The sequence below is a fragment of the Chiloscyllium punctatum genome, chromosome 15 (assembly GCF_047496795.1).
Source record: "Chiloscyllium punctatum isolate Juve2018m chromosome 15, sChiPun1.3, whole genome shotgun sequence".
Taxonomy (NCBI): Eukaryota; Metazoa; Chordata; class Chondrichthyes; order Orectolobiformes; family Hemiscylliidae; genus Chiloscyllium; species Chiloscyllium punctatum.
The window spans coordinates 7,193,360-7,204,535 of NC_092753.1; positions in this window are offsets into that span (position 1 = coordinate 7,193,360).

Here is an 11,176-nt window from a genome sequence, read left to right on the forward strand (position 1 = left end):
ACCACAAACAGAGGTTGAGGGCAAATGGAAACACTTCTACATCCCCCTTTCAAATCACCACCAGTCAGATTCAGAAATATATTGGTGTAGCTTCATCATTACTGGGTCAAAATCATGAACTCCCTTCTTAATAGCATTGTAGGAGTACCTTAACCATTCAAACTGCAAGCAATTACAAATCCAAAGCAGGACTGAGGTTTTTAACTTATCATTCCAAAATGTGATATTTAGAAGAAGGCTATTACACCCAAAAGATGACTGTGATATAAAGTGAGTGGTTGCCTGGAAACAAAATTCATACCTACAAGAAAATGTAGCTTCAAAGAATACCTCTTCAAAAGGGGAGGGGAAGAAAAATCAAAACAGAAACTGGACTGTGATTTCTTGTGTCTGCAGAGATGATGAGAAATTGATTTATCCCTGCTCAACAGCAAGCACGCTCTTGCTGAATATGTCCCAAACTGCAGACACATTTTGTGTGTTTCCCTTTCAAGAACAAACAAGGATAGAGGTTAAAAAGCCAGTTTAAATTTTACTGGTGTCTAGCAGTGGAACTGAACAATCTTGTGTACCAGCCTAGGTTTGAACATCAGTGTGCTGTGATGGTCAGAATCAAAGAACTATCTCCAAGTTACCCCTGTGTTGCAAGTAAAGACCCTCTCTCGCTCTCTGAATGCTGCATGCCAGTTAAAAAAAAGAAATAGGACAAAAGAACCTCCCCCACCCCCCAAATCCTAGCCAGTCCCAGCACCCTGCTGCCAATCCAGACCCAATGCATTCCCTTCCTCATGAGATTCAACATCCCTACCTGGCACTCTACCCCCACAAATCCATGAAATGCCCCAGCCCCTCAGCCATTCGACATCCAACCATTCTGAACCCACTTGGCACCCTTCTCACCTAAGCCAACTGTGCCCTGCACTTTTACCTATCTGTCCCTCATTTACCTAAGTACTTACTCTCTCATCAGCTGTCTGTGCTTCTGGACATTTAAATGTGGAATATAGCACAGTTACTGCTGCACAAAGTGGGCGTGGTTTCAGCTGCCAATCTTCTCTGCTGACTGAGAAGGTCTCTGGACAGGCTGAGGGACTTGAAGCTGTTTTTGTTAGAGAGAAGAAGGTTGAGAGGTGACTTAATTGTGTACCTTTTGTTAATATAAGGCTACTGTCGATGAATTTCCAGGGCACATGTCATCAGAATGGAAGTGTGTGTTCTTTTCACCCAGTCAGGAGTGGATAACTGATTGATTGGAATTTCTAGGCCAACATTTCAGTTAAATGACCTTTCATTAGAACCATTCCAAATATCAGAGATTATGATTATTGGAATAAATAATTTGTACTTACATAGTTCCTTTTTCATCCTCACATTGAAAAGCGATACACAGCCAACAAAATGTTTGGTGTTGAGAAACAAGAAAATGTAGCAGCAATATCATATAGAACACAGAACATTACAGTGCAGGACAGGCCCTTTAGTCCTCGATGTTGTGCTGACCTGTGAAACCAATCTGAAGCCTATCTGTCCTACACTTTTCCATTATCATCATATATTTATCCAATGACCATTTAAATGCCCTTAAAGTTGGTGAGTCTACAACTGTTGCAGGCTGTGCATTCCATGCCCCTACTACTCTCTGAATAAAGAAACTACCTCTGACATCTGTCCTATATCTACCACCCCTCAATTTAAAGCTATGTCTCTTCATGCTAGCCATCACCTTCTGAGGAAAAAGGGTCTCACTGTCCATTCTGTCTAACTCTCTTATTTTCTTATATGTCTCAATTAAGTCACCTCTCAACCTTCTTCTCTTTAACAAAAACAGCTTCAAGTCCCTCAGCCTTTCTTCATAATACTTTCCCTCCATACCAGGCAACATCCTAGTAAATCTCTTCTGCACCCATTCCAAAGCTTCCACATCCTTCCTATAATGCGGTGACCAGAACTGTATGCAATACTCCAAGTGCAACCACATCAGAGTTTTGTACAGCTGCAGCATGACCTCGTGGCACTGAAACTCAGTCCTGCTACCAATAAAAGCTAACACACCGTCTGCCTTCTTAACAACCCTATCAACCTGGGTGGCAACTTTCAGGGATCTATGTATGTGGATACCGAGATCTCTCTGCTCATCTACTCTGCCAAGAATCTTACCATTAGCCCAATACTCTTTATTCTTTTTGCTCCTTCCAAAGTGAATCACCTCACACATTCCTGCATTTGCAACCTCTCAGTCCAATTCTGCAGCTTATCTATGTCCCGATGTAACCTGTAGTATCCTTCAGCACTATCCACAACTCCACCGACCTTAGTGTCATCCACAAATTTACTAACACATCCATCTACACCCTCATCTAGGTCATTTCTAAAAATGACAAACAGCAGTGGCCCCAAAACAGATCCTTGCAGTACATCAATAGTAACTGAACTTCAGGATGAACATTTCCCATCAACCACCACCCTCTGAATTCTTTCAGCTAGCCAATTTCTGATCTAAACTGCTAAATCATCCTGAATCCCACGCCTGTGTATTTTGTGCAATAGCCTACTATGAGGAACCTTATCAAATGCCTTATTGAGATCCATATACACCATACGAACCACTTTACCCTCATCCACCTGTTTGGTCACCACCTCAAAGAACTCAATAAAGTTTGTGAGAAATGACCTACCCTTCACAAAACCGTGTTGACTATCCCTAATCAACTAATTTCTCTCTAGATGATTATAAATCTTATCTCTTATAACCTTTTCCAACACCTTACCCAACCAATGTAAGGCTCACTAGTCTATAATTACTTGGGTTGTCTCTAACCACCCCCCCCCCCCCCACCCCACCCCCACCTTTCTTGAACAAGGGGACAACATTTGCTATCCTCCAGTCTTCGGGCAGTGTTCCTGTACACAATGACATCATTATGTGTGACATAATCTTATAGATAGCACTACAGTAAAAACCAAATCATTTTCTAACAGTGATTTTGGTTGGGTGTTGGCTCTAGATGACAGTTGATTGAAATTGGATGTGTATTAAGATACAGGCAACAGAGTTTGGGTGTCCTTATATTTTGAGAAGGTAGAATATGGCAGGCAGATCAAGAGTCCAATGGAATAATTAATTAGCAGAGTGATAAGATGTGCTTGAGGCTTTCAACTTCAGACAAGCTGAAGGGAGGCTGATTTGGTTGATGCTATGGATACAGAAATAGCTGATTCAAGCTGTGTGAATATATGGTCAGAAGTTCATTCCAGTGTCAAATTTCAAACCAAATTTGTGAAGTATTGTCTGGGACGGATAGAGGTTTGGGGCAGGAAACCAAAAGCAATGACTTCACTCTCAACATTTAATAGGAGAACATGTTTGCTTCTCTAGTACTGGATGCCAGACAAGCATTTTGATGATGTCGGGAGAGTGGAGATATTGACAGAGATGCTGGTGAGTTAGAACTGGGTATCATCACCAAGCCAGACTGGATAATGGTCGACAATGGTGTTCATAAAGGTTCAATGTTAGGATCACTTCCATTTTTGATAAAATAGCTCAGGCATTTGAAGACAGAGCAAAGTTTAAAATTCTATTCATTATATTGAACTTGGAAGTGTGGCAGACAGCAAAGCTGATTCCAAATGTACTTGTCAAGGGCAGATAAAGATAAGCAACAAATGCTAGCCTTGTCAACAACACTCAGATGCTGTGAATGAATGAAAAACACATGGCTCATATACAAAGTGTGCTTTTTAATTTTGTGCACCTATTCTAAGCCAATAACGACATGATGGGATCGATCTAAATAAGGTCTGGTTTGCCAATTTCAGCACTAATTGTATTTTCTCTATTCTTTACTCATTATAATGAATTTATCTCATGTCAGGAGGTATCTAATTATAATCGATAAATTGCTTTCAACCAATATTAAATGTGACACATGAGAATAAGGTTTTGAGGATTGTGCAAAACTGCTGGTTTACAAACAACAGCAAACTTTTCTTATGATAAATGCAGTGATAAAGGAACATGCAATAAAATTTAGTTATTATTATAGCATGCGCTAAAACTTCAGTGAGATGTCATTTCTTTTGGTATAGCTTCAGTGGACAACTGCCGTATGACTCAAAATTTCAGTGAATTTATGGTTTATATTATTGCATGATTGTTTCATTATGAACCTTGCTGTATTTGACATCTAATTTGTGATTATTTGGCACAGCAATCTCCAAAATATTCCTCTGTACTAATGAATATTTGCCCATACACAGTCCCCACATCCAATCACTTAGAGATCACCAGAGGGACCCTGTCACAGATTTGAACAAATTAAAGCTTTACATAATTCAATAAGTGGACAATTTATATATTTTATATGTTTGAGAAACAATTATGTTGACTGGGTAATAAAGGGAAGGGCATGTTGAGATATATGAACAGCAGGTTGGAGGCCTCTTCAGCTATGGGATCCGTGAGTGGATACAGCTGCTTTGGAGCTTTGCTGGGTGGAGATGCCAACTAAGATCACATTGCAGGTGAATATTGTAGACATGAATGAGTTAACAGCCCTGAATTATATTTCTTTATTGAGATTTATATCAATATGTCAGATGAAAACATTCTCAGCTAAACTGAAATCCACCCGGTTGAATATAAAGAACAAAGAGCAAGGAAAATTTACAGCCCAGGAACAGGCCCTTCGGCCCTCCAAGCCTGAGCTGAACCAAACCCACAGTCTAAACCTGTCGCCCAATTCCTAAGCATCTGTATCCCTCTGCTCCCCACCTACTCATGCATCTGTCCAGATGCATCTTAAATGAATCTACCGTGCCTGCCTCTACCACCTTTGCTGGCAACGTGTTCCAGACACCCACCACCCTCTGTGTAAAGTACCTGCCATGTGTATCCCCCTTAAACTTTTCACCTCTCACCTTGAAAGTGTGACCTCTCGTTATTGAATCCTCCACCCTGGGAAAAAGCTTATCTCTATCTACTCTGTTTATGCCCTTCATGATTTTGTAAACCCCAATCAGGTCCCCCCTCAATCTCCTTTTCTCTAATGAAAACAAACCTAACTTACTCAACCTCTCTTCATAACTAGCACCTTCCATACCAGGCAACATCCTCGTAAACCTTCTCTGCACCCTCTCCAATGTGTTCACATCCTTTTGCTTATGTGGCGACCAGAAATGTACACAGTATTCTAAATGCAGCCTAACCAATGTCGCGTACAATTTTAACATGACCTGCCAGGTCTAGAATTTAAACTTGCCTAAACGCACCACCTCACATTTGGCTGGATTGAATTCCATCTGCCAGTTCCTCACCCAACTCTCCAGTCTATCTATATTCTCCTGCATTCTTTGACTGTCCCTTATGCACTCTGCTACTCCACCAATCTTTGTGCCAACTGCAAACTTGCTGATCACACCAACAGTGCCCTCTTCCAGATCATTTATATATATTACAAACAACAGTGGTCCCAGCACTGATCCCTGTGGAACACCACTGGTCACCTTCAACTCCCTTCAACTACTACTCTCTGTCTCCTGTTGATCAACCAGTTCTTTATCCACCTCGCTAGAACATGCTGCACACCATGTGACTTCACTTGTTCTATTAGTTTACCATGGGGAACCTTATCAAATGCCTTACTAAAGCCCATGTATATGACATCTACAGCCCTTCCTTCATCTATCAACTTGGTCACTTCCTCAAATAACTCTATTAAGTTGGTAAGGCATGGTTCTATATGTGATATATATATGGATGTGACATTAGAATTCTGATGGCAACTGCTCTGCAAATTTCATTCATGAACCACAAAAAAAATCTGGCATCAATTTTACTTTGATATTTATCAAGGTTTATGTAGATACGTCTTCCCATTTTCAATATAAAAGTATTGATTCCACATTGTGATGATACAATTATACCACCTTAATTTGAAACTAGAGTATTTTTTATTTGAACAAAAAACAGTTCATGCTGTATCTTACTTAGACTTGGCAACTGTGTCTAGTTTTCTGCTGATTTTATATACCGTCATTGCTATTCATATTAAGAAGTGCATTAATAGATTCATCAATGTTCATTCAATCCATTAGATGCTCCACTTTCACCATTGATTGCTAATGCCAACTCCTGGGGAAAGTATAATAAAAATGAGGTAAAGAAGCTGTGACCATCTTGAAGGAAAATTCTGCAAGTTTCAGTCAGTTTCCAGGTATGACTCCAATGTATCTCTAATTACACTGTAACTAATGTCCTTCCTTTTCCCCCCCAAAAAACCTTCATTTTCTGAGGAGCAGAAAACTTAAAGGGATGAGAAATGACATCGCCATCATTTAAACTAATTCCAAAGGTTTCAGATTTTATAGCTCACTCAAACTCTTGTAACAATCAAGGATAATTTCTGCCAAAAATATACATTATCTCTGAAGGATTATAACATTCTTTTAAAAAATTGTTCTCGTTCTGACTGAGATTGCTAATTAGTTTTGGATACCCATGCATTCCAGGAACTTGATAGCCCAATTTATCTGATGTGGGAACCTCACAGCAGCTGACAGAAACATCCTAAGTCTGAGCTGGATTTGAATCTGGAGCAACCCAAAGCCAATGTTTGATCCACTATATCCAATTGTTTCTAATCAATCTGTTCAGACAGGCGGGTCTTAAACACAGACTGTCTGGTCCAGAGTTAGGTTCACTACAGCTGCACTGCTAGACACCCTACATTATCATTTTAAGATAACAATTTGGGTTTCAAAATAGTTTGAGCGCACAATGATCATGTCCAAATGATCCTAATGATACAAATATTATTACCAATGTATATATTAATTGATCTGACTTAGTTTAGTTGCTATAATGAACTTACCATTAACTTTGTGATACACAAATGTGAATAAATTGTTCACAGTTGGAGAGGGTTCAAGTAACAGTTAAGAAAAGTCAAAAATAAAGGGGGTTCTTCTTCACACAAAATATAGTTGCAGAATAATAAAGGGAAAAGTATGGTGGGATTCAGCAAACAACGTGCTGGGGTCTCTTAGATGGAAATGATGTCGGATATGATGAGAAGCAAATGATGTGGTTGAACAAGGAACAGACCACTTGAGTACTATAATATTTCCTATTCTTAAAAAAGTTTATATTCTATTTTTCAGAACCATTCTTTTGAATTTGATATTCAGCCAGAGGAGAGATAGTTATGTCAGGGAATCACAAATCCTGTTCTGTAAATAACAGAATTTTAGATCCAGTATTGTAGATTTGCTGTAAGTTATTCTTCAATTATTATTATCTTTTTTAGTACGGTAAACATGATTTTAAGGAATTCAAGTGAGAAAGTAAACCACTTTCCTCTAGAATGCAAATCTGCATTCAGTCATTGGCACAAAGGCTAAGTTATTACCGCAACTGGAATCAACCACAAACATATTTAAGGATAGCCCTGTTCTGTTTGCATTTAAAATGGAACAGGGGAGATTAATGCTCAAATCTCACTATTTCACACTGGAACCAAAGACTTAAGAGTACTTATTTGCCTTGTTAAAAAACTTGTGGTACCAGAATTTTAAAGTTAATGTTACTGCAACATCAGGTAAAGATTGCATGTGGGGGACAGCATTATGATGAAAAGCACAAATAAAAGGGAAAAGAAGAGAATTCTGAAAATTGGAAATACACAGATTATAAATGCATAGCCAACGCTACAAAAAAAGACACATTTGGCTGTAAACTTACCTGAAACTTTCAGCTAACATTGACCTTTACAGATGATTAGATTAGAGCCCTACAGTGTGGAAACAGGCCTTTTGGCCCAACCAGTCCACACCGACTCTCTGAAGAGTAACCCACCCAGACCCATTTCCCTCTGACAAATGCACCTAACATTATGGGCAATTTAGCATGGCCGCTCCACCTAACCAGCACATCTTTGGATTGTGGGAGGAAACTGGAGCACCCGGAGGAAACCCACGCAGACACAGGGAGAATGTGCAAGCTCCACACAGACAGTCGCTTGGGGCTGGAATTGAACCTGGGACCCTGGTGCTTATGAGGCAGCAGTGCGAACCACTGAGCCACCGTACCGTATATGATGACATATACCACATGTACTTCTTGTCTTTGCTGCTTTTGTTTCTAATGAGCGGTCTTGTTTAACCAGCTGCTCTAATAAATCTGGACACTAGAGGGTGTTACACTAATTAAACAAATTCTCAATAGGGAGATGTGTAAACAGCAACCGCACAACATAGCATAACGGAAGCAGATTACAGTTTTAGTAAATATTTGAGAAACTTGATAAGTCTGCCAGTCATGTCCTCTTATAACAAATCTCTGCTTACTATTCCACAGTGCTTTTGTTTAAAATCCTGAACTAAATCTATCAGTGAAGACGGAAGTTGCCTATGTTCTTGGACCAAAGCCATGATTCCAAGATCCATTGTTACATGTTAAAAACAGGCATTTATCTCAGATAACCCATGTCGTAGAGATGTATAGTATGGAAATAGACCCTTTGGTCCAATCCGTCTATGCTGACCAGATATCCCAACCCAATCTAGTCCCACCTGCCAGCACCCTGCCCATATCCCTCCAAACCCTTCCTATTCATATACCTATCCAAATGCCTCTTAAATGTTGCAATGTTGGTAACATAATCAAGTAAGGGATTGAAGTGAAAAATCTTTATTCAAATTTCTCAGGATAAGGTGTTCTTGGTTACCTTGTGGATCTTTCATGATTCACTATATAAGAGTTGTGTACATTTGGAATTACTGGTTGTGGTCTTGGAATCTTTACATCATTGCTGATATGTGTTTGGAGGTCACCACTAGAAAGCTATACATGCAGATGAGTTGCTAGTGCGTATTTGTGTAGATATACTTGTTTACAATTCAACTAGTTTGCCAATGCATTGAGTTTATGAAACTAATAAGAAAGTGTTTTTCATCATGTTAGTGCCCTGAAGTTGTCTGAAAGCATTATACAGTCGTTAAAATATTTTTTAAATGTACAGGTTGATGGTTTTATGGTAGAAATGCAGTGGTTAATTTGCACACAGCCCATAAATCACAATTAGAAAATAATAAGTGTCTATTCTTGTAGTGATATTGATACAGGAATAAATATCCATCAGGACATGGGAGAAATCTTCTGTTTTTTATGTCTCCCTCAAAGGGCAGATGGGACAAGAGTTAAAGTTTCTTTCCAAAAGCCAGTAACTCTGTCAGTGCCTCAATATTGCATTAAGTATCAAGTCTCCTGACAGAGTGATTGGAACTTTCAACTTTCTGACCCACTGGTAAACACACTGCCACTGAACTGAAGAATGCATAGGACACAGAAACAGGTTATTTGACCCAACCAGTCCAAGGCAGTGTTCATGCTTCACTCAAGTGCAATTATATGCTAATGTAGTCAAATATTTGATGTAGGTCGAGCATCAATTCCATACATTGTGATTCTATTCCTCTAGAAATAAAGCTTAATATTTAGTTTGCTTCTTTCATGGCCTTACAAATCTGCAAGAAAGTGGATGTTTGTTGGATTTCCTGGGTAGTGCAAAGCTTCTTGTGTGTTGTTGGAACTGCACTCCATCAAACCCCTGACTTCTATCATGGGCAGGTCTTGGGAAGTGAGAAGGTGAGTTACTCATTGCAGAATTCCTAGCTTCTCTTGTATTTATATGGTGAGTCCAGGTGAGTTTCTAGCTAATAGTAAGCCCCAATATATTGACAATGGGATAGTCAGTAATAGTAGTGCCATTGAATATCAAGGGGCAATAGTTATTTTTAAAATGACACAAAGGGCAATTTTTTTACACAGAGGTTGGTTTGTTTGTGGAACAAACTTCTTGAGAAAGTGGTGGATGTGGGTACAATTGCAATCTTTAAAAATCAGATAAGTACATGAATAAGGAAGGTTGGGGGGGTGGTGGTGGTGGATACAGGCTTGGAGCAGGTAGATGGGACTAGTTTAGTTTGGGATTCTGTTCGGTATTGACTGGTTGGACTGAAGAGTCTGTTTCTGTGCTGTGTGACCCTAGATTATCTTTTGTCGGAGATGGTCACTGTGTGACATTTGTGTAGTGCAAACATTACTTGCCACAGTTCATCCCACATCTGGACATTTTCCAAGTCTTTCCACATTTGGACATGGACTGCCTCAGTAGCCAGGGAGTCATAAATGGTGCTGAACATTGCACAATCATTTTTGAACGCTACCACTTCAGCTTTCACGTCCACATTTGAACCAAGGCCAGGAACTGAGTGGCCGTGTTTAAACAAAACTGGCTCTCAGACAGCAGGTTATTGCTGAGCAGATGTTTCAGCATAGTACTATCGATGACACATTATTACTTTACTGATAATTGAAGCTAGACTGACTGGTGGTAATTGGCTTAGTTGGATTTGTCATGCTTTTTGTATGGAGGAGATACCTGTGAACCTGGGTTTGAATCCCACCATGGTAGATAATGGAATTTGAACTGAATTCAAGTTATCTAGTCATCATTGGATTCTAAGAAACTGTTGTTGATTGTCAGAAAAATCCTTTAATCTTTAATGCCCCTTTGAGCAAAGGAAGTACTGTCCCTTACCTATCTGACCTACATGTGACTCCAGACCCACAGCAATGTGGTTGACACATAACTACCCTCAGGGCAATTAGGGATGGGCAATAAATGCTGCCCAAGCCAACAATGCTTACGTTCTATGAAGGAATGGGGGAAAGAAATTCCACATGGTTGAGCGTCGAGCGTGTGGTGCTGGAAAAGCACAGCAGGTCAGGCAGCATCCGAGGAGCAGGAGAATCAACATTTTGGGCAAAAGCCCATCTACAGGAATGAACTCATTTCTGATGAAAGGTGTTTGCCTGAATCGTTGATTTTCCTGCTCCTCAGATGCTGTCTGACCTGCTGTGCTTTTCAGCATTACACTCTCGACTCTGATCTCCAGCATCTGCAGTCCTCACTTTCACCTTCCATGTGGTTGAGTTGATGCTAGTGTTGTAACTGTACTGAAACAGCTTGGCTAGGGATGCAGTAAGGTCTTCAGTATCATTGCTGGAATGTTGTCAGGACCCAAAGCCTTTGCAGTATCCAGTGCCTCCAACCATTTCTTGATATCATGTGAAGTGAATTGGTAGAACACACACATCTCTGAATCTGAGGAC